The sequence below is a fragment of the Neofelis nebulosa genome, chromosome 18 (assembly GCF_028018385.1).
Source record: "Neofelis nebulosa isolate mNeoNeb1 chromosome 18, mNeoNeb1.pri, whole genome shotgun sequence".
Lineage (NCBI taxonomy): Eukaryota > Metazoa > Chordata > Mammalia > Carnivora > Felidae > Neofelis > Neofelis nebulosa.
Window position 1 is genome coordinate 33,384,242 of NC_080799.1, and position 11,825 is coordinate 33,396,066.

The window sequence follows — 11,825 nt, forward strand, 5'->3', positions numbered from 1 at the left end:
AACTTGGGGGCAAAGATGTCGAATGTGAAACGTGACTTTCCCCCCATTCCATTATGGACATGTGCGAATTTCTCCTAGGGAGACGTTGAATAAGATTTTAGGGGAAACCTTTTAGGGTTGCTCTTTCTCATGGTTCTGTCCCTCACTGTTCTTAAAAAGCTGTCACTGTGTTTTCTTGTGATGCTTTGAGTCCGTAGCTGCTTTCTGGGCACTTCGGTGCTGGAAGTGTGAATGGTTGCTCTGGTGTTTGCCTCTGTGTTTTGCTGGTTGTCATGGTATATTAGTGAGTGCTGTGTAATCTTCTGCTCTCTCTAAAAATAACACAGGGGCAAATATTTGGAGAAAGTACAAATACTACATCCAGACCTCAGCTTATCTCAAATAGAAGCCACTAGTTCCATTCAGGTAAAAACACCTGTAGAAATCGAGAGTGGCTTCTTTCTTTCGAGTTGGGCTGTTTGGTTTTTTGGGGGTTGGTTGTTACTGTCGTCTTAGAATCTTTCTCTCCCATCTTTCAGCAACTACTATTCTGCTTTCTGTCTCTATGTTAGTTTCCATATCCTAGAGTTTTACATAAATGGAATCAAACAGCATGTATTTTTTTTCTCCTGGTTTCTTTCACTCAACATACTTATTTTAAGATTCATCCATATCATACATGATTTCATGTGCAAGAATCCATTCCTTGTTACTGCTGAGTGGCATGGATATTTACGTTGTTTCCAGTTGAGAGCGATTACAGATAACGCTACCGTGAACCCATGAACATTTCATGTACAGGCTTTTGAAAGGACTTTGAAAGGCTTTCATGCATCTTGGGTAAATACAAAGGAGTGAGATGGCTGGATCGTGTGTTTATCTTTTTTTTTTTTTTTTCTTTTTAAGAAGGCGTCATGCCCAGTGTAGACTCCAGTGCAAGGCTTGAACTCACAACCCTGAGATGAAGACCTGAGCTGAGATCATGAGTCATTCATTTAGCCTACTGAGCCACCCAGGCGCCCCTGTATGTTTATCTTTTTAAAAAATTGGTAAACTGTTTCCCAAGGTGGTTGTGCCTTTCACATTCCCACCAGCTGGGTAAGAAAGTTCCAGTTCTCACCAGTGCTTGGTAGAGTCAGTCTTTTAAATTTAGCCATCCTAACAGGTGTGGGATGGAATCTCATGGTGGTTTTCATCTGTGTTTCTCTAGTGACTAATGATGTTGAGCATTTCTTCATGTGTTACTACTCATTGGTCTTTGGAGAAGTGTCTGTTCAAATCTCTTCTGCCCTGGGGTGTCTGGGTGTCTCGGTCCGTTGAGCATCTGATTCTTGATTTCAGCCCAGGTTATGATTGCACCATTCATGAATTTGAGCCCCGAGTCAGGCTCTGCACTGACAGCAAGGAGCCTGCTTGGGATTCTCTTACTCTCCCTCTCTCTGCCTCTCCCCTGCTTGTTTTCTCCCCCTCCCTCCCTCCCCCCCCCCAAAACAAATAATTATAAAAAGAAAAGGCATGCTCCTGCCAGGACATTTAAAAAAAAAAATCCCTTCTGCATTGTTTTATTGGGTGGTTTCTTTTCTTATCAAATTGAGCAAGTTCTTGATCTATTCTGGATACCATTACTTCATCAGAAATTTGATTTTCAATATTTTCTCCTGTGGCTCTTTTCATTCCCTTAACAATGTCCTTTTAGGAGAAGTTTTAACTTTTGATGACATCCACTGTGTGTTCTTATGCTCATCATTCTTTTTTGTTGTTGTTGTTTATTTTTGAGAGAGAGAATGAGCACAAGCAGGAAAGGGGCAGAGAGAGGGGGACAGAGGATCCGAAACAGGCCCTGTGCTGACAGCAGTGAGCCCAATGTGGGGCTTGAACTCCTGTGCTGAAGTCAGAAGTTCAACCAACAGAACCACCCAGGTGCCCCACACATCATTCTTTTCTTGATGTATATATAAAAGAAATCTTTGCCCAACTCAAAAGCACAAAGTATTTTCCTATAGAAAGTTTTGTAATTTAAAGTTTGGCAAAAATGATCCCTTTAGAGTTAATTTGGTATATGATGTAAATTATGAACTAAAGTTCACTTTTTTGTATATAGAGATAAAATCATTCCGGTATCTTTTGTTGTAAATCCTGTCTTTTCTCCACTGATTTCCTTTGTACCTGTGTTGAAAATAAGTTGTTCATATGCCTACTTCTGGGCTCTATTTTGTTCCCTTGATCTCTTTGTCTGTTTTTACACCAATTCCACACTGTCCTAATTACCATAGCTTTGTAAGTCTTGCAATCAGGGTAGTGTTGGTATCCCAACTTTGTTCTTCTTTTTGATTATTTTAGTTCCTTTGCATTTTCTTGTGGATCTGGGAACCCGGTAACAGTTTCTCCAAAGAGCCTGCTGGGATTCCATTGAAACTGTAGGTCATTCTGGAGAAAACTGACATGTTGTCAGTACGGAGTTTCCCAGTTCATGAACATGATACATCTCTTGTTTTTTGTTGGTGTTCTTTAATGTGAACAGTGTTTTGTAGTTTTCAGTGTCCACATCTGTTACATCTTTTGTCAGATTTATCCATATGTAGTTCATATTTTTGATGCTATTATAAATGATATTATTTTAAAAATTTCAGTTCCTGATTGTTCATTACTGGTAGCTAGAAATACACTTAAGTTTCTTGCATCAACCTGACATTCTGCCATCTTGTCAAACTCACGTGTTAGTTGTATTGTGGTACATTCCTCCAGATTTCTACACAGAGAGTCATGTCATCTGTGAATCCTGCATTTTATGTCTTCCTTTTTAATCTTTATTTTTCTTTATTGGCTAAAACTTTCAGTACACTGTTGAGTAGAAGTGGCGAGAGACAGGCTTGGCTAATTTCTGATGTTGAAGAGAAACCATTCAGTGTTTCAATTTTAAGTGTGATGTTAGCTGCTGTGGGTTTGCCCTTTATTAGGCGGAGAAAGTTTCCTTCTTTTGCCACTTTGTTGGGTGATTTTTTAAAAAAAATCAGGAATGAATGTCAGATTTCATCATGTTTTCTTCTGCCTATTGAGATGACCATGGCTTTAAATTTTTTTTAGTTTCTTAATATGCTGAATTACATGTTTTTCAAATGTTCAACCATCCCCACATTCCTCAGGTAAACTCCATTTATCTCATGATGCATTATGTTTTTATATATTGTTGCATCCAATTTCCTAAAAATTTGTTTAGAAATTGTGCACGTTCATAAACATACTGGTCAGTAATTGACTTTTCTAGTAATGTCTCTTTCAAGCTTTGGTGTCAGGGTGATACTGACACGAAGAATAAAGAAGTATTCTTACAGTAAAGGAAGTATTCCCTCCTTTTCAATTTTCTAGGAGAGTTTGTATGGAACTGGTGTTATTTCTTCCATAAACGACTGGTAGAATTCACCAGGAAAGGCCTCTGGGCCTGGGGTTTCCCTTGTGAAAAGGTTTTTCACTCACTATTAATTTCATTTCTTTCTTAGATACCGGTCTAATCAGGTTATCTATTTCTTTTTCTTCTTCTTCTCCTTTTTTTTTTTTTTTTTTTTTTAAACCCTAACCCCAATTGTATCTATACTTGGAGTCAGGGCCCTTTTTTTTTTTTTTTTTTTTTTTTTTTTTTTTTATACTGTTTTTATTTTATTTTTGAGAGTGCGTGCGAGACAGTGCAAGCAGAGGAAGGGCAGAGAGCGAAGGAGACAGAACCTTAAGCAGCCTCCAGGCTCTGAGCTGTCAGCACAGAGCCCGATGCGGGGCTTGAACCCACGAACCATGAGATCATGACCTGAGCCAAAGTTGGATGCTTAACCGGCTGAGCCTTCCAGGTGCCCTTTAGTTGTTATATATTTATTCTTAAGTTAGCTTTTGCAGTTGGCATCTTTCAAGGAAATTGTTCCATCTAAGTTGTTGAAATACCAACATAAAGTTTTTCATGATAATGCCTTATTATCCACTTCCTGTTTGTGGAATCGGTCTGATGTCACCTCCCTCATTCCTGATATCGGTAATTTGGTAGAGGTTTATCCATTTTATTGATCTTCTCCAGGGACCAGCTTCTACTTCCATTTTCTTTGCTATTGCTTTCCTGTGTTTCTATTTTGTGTATTTTGGTTTTGACCTTTATTATTTACTTTCTTCTACTTAATTTAGGTTTAATCTGCTTTTATTTTTCCAGTTTTTTAAGATGGACACTGAAGCCATTGATTTGAGACCCTTCTTTTTTTTTATTTAAAAAAATTTTAATTTTTTTTTTTTTTTTAATTTACATTCAAGTTACTTAGCATATAGTCCAACAGTGATTTCAGGAGTAGATACTTTAGTGCCACTTACCCATTAGCCCATCGCCCCTCCCACAACCCCTCCAGCAACCCTCAGTTTGTTCTCCGTATTTAAGAGTCTCTTATGTTTTGTCCCCCTTCCTGTTTTTATATTATTTTTGCTTCCCTTCCCTTATGTTCATCTGTTTTGTCTCTTAAAGTCCTCATATGAGTCAAGTCATACGATATTTGTCTTTCTCTGACTAATTTGACTTAGCATAATACCCTCCAGTTCCATCCACGTAGTTGCAAATAGCAAGATTTCATTCTTTTTGATTGCCGAGTAATACTCCATTGCATATATATCTTCTTTATCCATTCATCCATCGATGGACATTTGGGCTCTTTCCATACTTTGGCTGTTGTTGATAGTGCTGCTATAAACATTGGGGTGCATGTGCCCTTTCGAAACAGCACACCTGTGTTCCTTGGATAAACACCTAATAGTGCAATTGCTGGGTTGTAAGGTGTTCTATTTTTAGTTTTTTGAGGAACCTCCACACTGTTTTCCAGAGTGGCTGCACCAGTTTGCATTCCCACCAGCAATGCAAAAGAAATCCTCTCTCTCCGCATCATTGCCAGCATCTGTTGTTGCCTGAGTTGTTCATTTTAGCCATTCTGACTGGTGTGAGGTGGTATCTCATTATGGTTTTAATATGTATTTCCTGGATGATGAGTGATATGTGGAGCATTTTTTCATGTGTTGGTTGGCCATCTGGATGTCTTCTTTGGAGAAGTGTCTATTCATGTCTTTTGCCCTTTTCTTCACTGGATTGTTTTTTTGGATGTTGAGTTGGGAAGTTCTTTATAGATTTTGGATATTAACTCTTTATCTGATAAGTCGTTTGCAAATACTTGCTCCAATTCTGTCGGTTGCTTTTTAGTTTTGCTGATTGTTTCCTTCGCTGTGCAGAAGCTTTTTATTTTGATGAGATCCCAATAGTTCATTTTTGCTTTTGTTTCCCTTGCCTCCGGAGTCATGTTGAGTAAGAAGTTGGTGTGGCCGAGGTCAAAGAGGTTTTTGCCTGCTTTCTCCTCGAGGATTTTGATGGCTTCCTGTCTTTCGTTTAGGTCTTTCATCCATTTTGAGTTTTTGTGTATGGTGTAAGAAAGTGGTCCATGTTCATTTTTCTGCATGTCAGTGTCCAGTTTTCCCAGAACCACTTGCTGATTGTTTATTCTTTCCTGCTTTGTCAAAGATTAGTTGACCATACGTTTGTGGGTCCATTTCTGGGTTCTCTATTCTGTTGCACTGATCTGAGTGTCTGTTTTTGTTCCAGTACCATACTGTCTTGATGATTACAGCTTTGTAATACAGCTTGAAGTCTGGGATTGTGATGCGTCCTGCTTTGGGTTTCTTTTTCAAAGTTGCTTTGGCTATTTGGGGTCTTTTCTGGTTCCATACAAATTTTAGGATTGTTTGTTGTAGCTCTGTGAAGAATGCTGGTGTTATTTTGATAGGGATTGCATTGAATATGTAGATTGCTCTGGGTAGTATTGATATTTTAACAATATTTGTTTTTCCTATCCAGGACCATGAAATATTTTTCCATTTTTTTGTGTGTGTCTTCTTCAGTTTCTTTCATAAGCTTTCTTTCATTGATATTTTAACAATATTTGTTTTTCCTATCCAGGACCATGAAATATTTTTCCATTTTTTTGTGTGTGTCTTCTTCAGTTTCTTTCATAAGCTTTCTATAGTTTTCAGTGTATAGATTTTTCACCTCTTTGGTTAGATTTATTCCTAGGTATTTTATGGGTTTTGGGGCAATTGTAAATGGGATTGATTCCTTGTTTTTCTGTTGCTTCATTATTGGTGTATAGGAATGCAACCAATTTCTGTGCATTGATTTTGTATGCTGCAACTTTGCTGAATTCACGGAACAGTTCTAGCAGTTTTTTGGTGGAACCTTTTGGGTATTCCATATAGAGTATCATGTCATCTGCAAAGAGTGAAAGTTTGACTTCCTCCTGGATGATTTGAATGCCTTTTATTTCTTTGTGTTATCTGATTGCTGAGGCTAAGACTTCCAATACTATGTTGAATAACAGTGGCAAGGGTGGACATCCCTGTCTTGTTCCTGACCTTAGCAGGGAAAGCTCTCCACTTTTCCCCATTGAGGATGATATTGGCATTCGGTTTTTCATATATGGCTTTTATGATCTCGAGGTATGATCCTTCTAGCCCTACTTTGAGGGTATTTATCAAGAAAGGATGCTGTATTTTGTCTAATGCTTTCTCTCCATCTATTGAAAGGATCATGTGGTTCTTGTCCTTTCTTTTATTGATGTGATGAATCACATTGATTGTTTTGCAGATATTGAACCAGCCCCGCATCCCAGGTGTAAATCCTACTTGGTCGTGGTGAATAATTTTTTTCATGTATTGTTGTATCTGGTTGGCTAATATTTTTTTGAGGATTTTTGCATCTATGTTCATCAGGGAAATTGGTCTATAGTTCTCCTTTTTAACTATAAAGTTAAAGTTGGAAGTTTTCTTTCCATTTCTATTTTTTGGAACAGCTTCAAGAGAATAGGTGTTAACTCTTCCTTAAATGTTTGGTAGAATTCCCCTGGAAAGTCATCTGGCCCTGGACTCTTGTTTTTTGGCAGCTTTTTGATTACTAATTCGATTTCTTTACTGGTTATGGGTCTGTTCAAATTTTCTGTTTCTTCCTGTTTCAGTTTTGGTAGTGTATATGTTTCTAGGCATTTGTCCATTTCTTCCAGATTGCCCATTTTATTGGCGTATACTTGCTCATATATTTTCTTACTATTGTTTGTATTTCTGCAGTGTTGGTTGTGATCTCTCCTCTTTCCTTCTTGATTTTATTTATTTGGGTCCTTTCCTTTTTCTTTTTGATCCAACTGGCTAGAGGTTTATCATTTTTGTTAGTTCTTTCAAAGAACCATCTTCTGGTTTCATTGATCTGTTCTACTGTTTTGTTTTTTGTTTGTTTGTTTATGTTTGTTTGTTTTGATAGCATTGATTTCTGCTCTAATCATTATTTTTCCCGTCATCTGCTGGTTTTGGGTTTTATTTGCTGTTCTTTTTCCAGCTCTTTAAGGTGTATCGTTAGGTTGTGTACCTGAGACCTTTCTTCCTTCTTTAGGAAGGTCTGGATTGCTTTATACTTCCCTCTGATGACCACCTTGGCTGTGTCCTGGAGGTTTTGATGTTACCATTTTCATTGGCTTCCATGTACTTTTTAATTTCCTCTTTAACTTCTTGGTTAGCCCATTCATTCTTTAGTAGGATGTTCTTTAGTCTCCAAGTATTGGTTATCTTTCCATTTTTTTTCTTGTGGTTGATTTTGAGTTTCATAGTGTTGTGGTCTGAAAATATGTACTGTATGATCTCTACCTTTTTGTACTTCTTGAGAGCTGATTTGTGTCCCAGTATTGATCTATTCTGGAGAATGTTCCATGTGCACTGGAAAAGAATGTATATTCCACTGCTGTAGGATAAAATGTTGTGAATATATCTGTTAAGTCCATCTGGTCCAGTGTGTCATTCAAAGCCATTGTATCCTTGTTGAATTTCTGATTATATGATCTCTCTATTGCTGTAAGTGGGGTGTTGAAGTCCCCTTCTATTATGGTATTATTATCAATGAGTTTCTTTATGTTTGTGATTAATTGATTTATATATTTGGGTGCTTTCACATTTGGAGCATAAATGTTTACAATTGTTAGGTCTTCTTGGTGGATAGACCCCTTAATTTTATGATATAATGCCCTTCTTCATCTGTTGCAGTCTGTATTTTAAAGTCTAAATTGTCTGATATAAGTATGGCTACTCTGGCTTTCTTTTGTTGACCATTAGCATGATAGATGGTTCTCCATCCCCTTATTTTCAATGAAGGTTGTCTTTAGGTCTAAAGTGGGTCTCTTGTAAATAGCATATAGATGGATCTTGTTTTATTATCCATTCTGTTACCTTATGCCTTTTGATTGGAGCATTTAGTCCATTGATGTTTAGAGTGAGTACTGAAAGACACGAATTTATTGTCATTATGTTGCTTGTAGAGTTGGAGTTTCTGGTGGTGTTCTCTGGTCCTTTCTAGTCTTAGTTGCTTTTGGTCTTGTTTATATATATACATATATACATATATACATACACACACACACACGTGCAAAACTATGTGTGTGTGTGTGTGTGTGTGTATGTATATGTATTTTGTCTTTTCTCCACTCAGAAAGTCCCCCTTAAAATTTCTTGCAGGGCTGGTTTGGTGGTCACGAACTCCTTTAATTTTTGTTTGGGAAACTTTTGATCTCTCCTTCTATTTTGAATGACAGCCTTGCTAGACAACGAATTTTTGGCTGCATATTTTTCCAATTCAACACATTGAATATATCCTGCCACTCCTTTCTGGCCTGCGAGACCCTTCTTTTTTATTAAAGGCTTTTATTACCATTCATTTCCCTTCATGTACTGCTTTAGCAGCATATCATACCCTTTGATATATTGTTTTTATTTTCTTTCAGTTAAAAATACTTATTTTCTCTTTTGACTTATTTTTTTGACCCACAGTTTATAGTTTCCAAATATTTGGGGATTTTCAAAAGGATCTTCCTTTTATCGATTCCTTATTTAATTCCATTGTGGGAGGGGAAGATGTGCCTTGTAAAAAACGCATATTCTGTTGTTGGGTAAAATGTTTCATATGTATCAAATTGGTGGGTAGAATTTTAAAATCTTAAAAAAATCCCTACTCAATTTCTTTTGACTTGTTCTATCAGTTGCTGAGAGGATATTAAAATCTCTGTAATTGTGGGTTTGCCTGTATCTCTTTGAAATTCTGTAATTTTTTGTTTCATGTTGTATCAATCTGTTAAGTACATAAACAGAATTGTTTTGACTTTTGATGAATTTATCATTATGATATGATCTTGTTTATCTCTGGTCCTGTTCTTTGCTCTGAAAATCTTTGAAATTTTGTCTTATAAAAATACAGCCATTTCAAAAAAAAATAAACATAGCCATTTCAATAATTGAGTAGTATTATCATAGTGTACCTTTTTCTATATGTTTACTTTTAAGCTATATCTGTGTCTTTATAATTGAAGAGTATTTCTTGTAGGCAGCATAGAGTTAGGTTTGGCTTTTTTAGCCATTCTGAAAATCGCTGCCTTTTAATTGGATTATTTAGACCATTTACATTTAATAAGACAGTCGATATGGATATGTTTATCATATTCCTGTTTGTTTTCTATTCCAGTTAATGATCCTTCAGGAGATTTAAATACTAAGAAAAGTTGTGATATACTTGTATAGTTACTGTTTCTGGTGTGCTTCATTTCTTTGTGTAGATCCAGAGATGCATCTGGAATCGTTTTCCTTTGTTCTGAAGAACTTCCTTTAATATTTCTTGTTGTAAGAATCTATAGGTGATGAATTGTTCCAGCTTTTGCATGTCTGAGGAAATCTTGCCTTCATTTTTGAAAGATAGTTTTGCAGGTAATAGAACCATAGGCTAGCAGCTTTCTTTTCTTCCAGTATTTTAAAGATGGTACTCCATTACCTTCTAGCTTATATTATTTGCAACAAGAAATCTGCCATAATCCATATCTTTGCTCCATTATAAATAATGTGTATCCCCTCCCCCCGGCTGCTTAAACAATGTTTAAATAGTGGTAAAACAAACATAACATAAATTTTACCATCTTAGATGTATAGGTCAGTAGTCTTAAGTACACTCAGTTGTGTCACCATAATTATTGTCCATCCCCAGAAATATTTTCATCTTGTAAAACTGTAGCTCTGTACCCACAAAACAATAAGTCTCCATTGTCCCTTATGACAACCCCTGCTGAGTACCATTCTGCTGTCTAGCTGTGGATGTGAATTGTCTTTCTTTGAACTTTTAAGGCTGAATAATATTCCCTTGTATGTATATACCATATTTTGTTTATCCATTCATTCATCAGTGGAAATGTGTTTCTTTTACCTTTTTTTGGCTACTATGAATAATTCTCTTATGGACAAGGGTGTATGCAAATATCTCTTTAAGATTCTGCTTTCCTGAGTATATATGCAGAATAGAATTGCTGGATCATATGGTAATTCTGTTAATTTTTTTGAGGGAACAGTCAGGTTGTTTTCCATAGTGGCTACACCATTTTACAATCTTATCAACTACACAAGGGTTCCAATGTCTCCAAATCTGCACCCACCAGTAACTGTTATTTTCTCCCTCCCTCCCTTTCTTCTTTCTTTCTCACTCTCTTTCTTTCTCTCCGTCTTTGTTTTTTTCTTTCTTCTTTTTCTTTCTTTCTCTCTCTCTCTTTCTTTCTTTCTTTCTTCTTTTTCTTTCTCTTTCTTTCTTTCTTTCTTTCTTTCTTTCTTTCTTTCTTTCTTTCTTTCTTTCTTTCTTTCTTTCTTTCTTTCTTTCTTTCTTTCTTTCTTTCTCTCCCTTCCTCTCTCCCTCCTTTCCTTTATTTCTTTTTAGTATTTATCCTAATGGGTGTGAGAGTATACCTCATGGGATTTTGATTTGCATTTCCCTAATGATTATTAATGCTGAACATCTTGTCATGTGCTTATTGACCATTATATACTTTCTTTGGAGAAAAGTCTATTCAAGTTGCTTGTTTATCTTAAAATTGGTGGCTTTTTTTGATTGTTGATGAATTATAGGAGTTATCGGTATATTCTGTCAATGTTTGCTTTATATATTTCAGATCTGTGATGTGTGCATATGTGTATAGTCATTATATACTTGTGAATTGACCCCTTTATAATTATTTAGTGTCCTTCTTTATCACTTGTAAAAGTTTTTAATTTAAAGTCTATTTTGTCTGATAATAGTGTAGCTGTTCCTGTTCTCTTTTGGGTTTACTATTGGCATGGAATAAGTTTTTCCATCCTTGCACTTTCGGTCTATGCATGGTCTTGCGTCTGTGGTGAGTCCCTTACAGACAGCATATAACTGGGTCAGTCCTGTTTTTTTAATCCATTCTGTCAAGTTGTGATTTTTTAAATGAGGAGTTTCATCCATTTGCAGTTAATTACTGACAGGGGAGCACTTAATATTGCCATTTTATTTATTTTCTGTACTTCCTGTGGCTTCTTTATCCTTCATTTCTATCCTTCCTTCCTGCCTTTGTCTTCAGATGATTTTTTTCCAGTCATGACTAGTTTTGAGTCCCTTCTCATTTCCTTCTATGTATATTCTGTATATATTTTCTTTGTGGTTACAATGAGGATTACATATAACATCCTAAAGTTATAACAATGTATCTAAATTGATTACTTCACTTCACTTACATGTAAAAATCCTGCATCTTTACCTCACTTCCCCCCCTTAGATTATTGATGTCACAGGTTCCATCATATGTTATGAACGCACTAATGTAGATGTAGAATTACTTGTACGATTTTGTCCTTGATATCCTATGGAGGAGTAAAAAGTGAAGAGAATAACCAAAATGACAACATTACAATTTTTTATTTGTCATATATATATACCTTTGCTGGAGAATTTTGTATTTTCACATGACTTTGGGTTA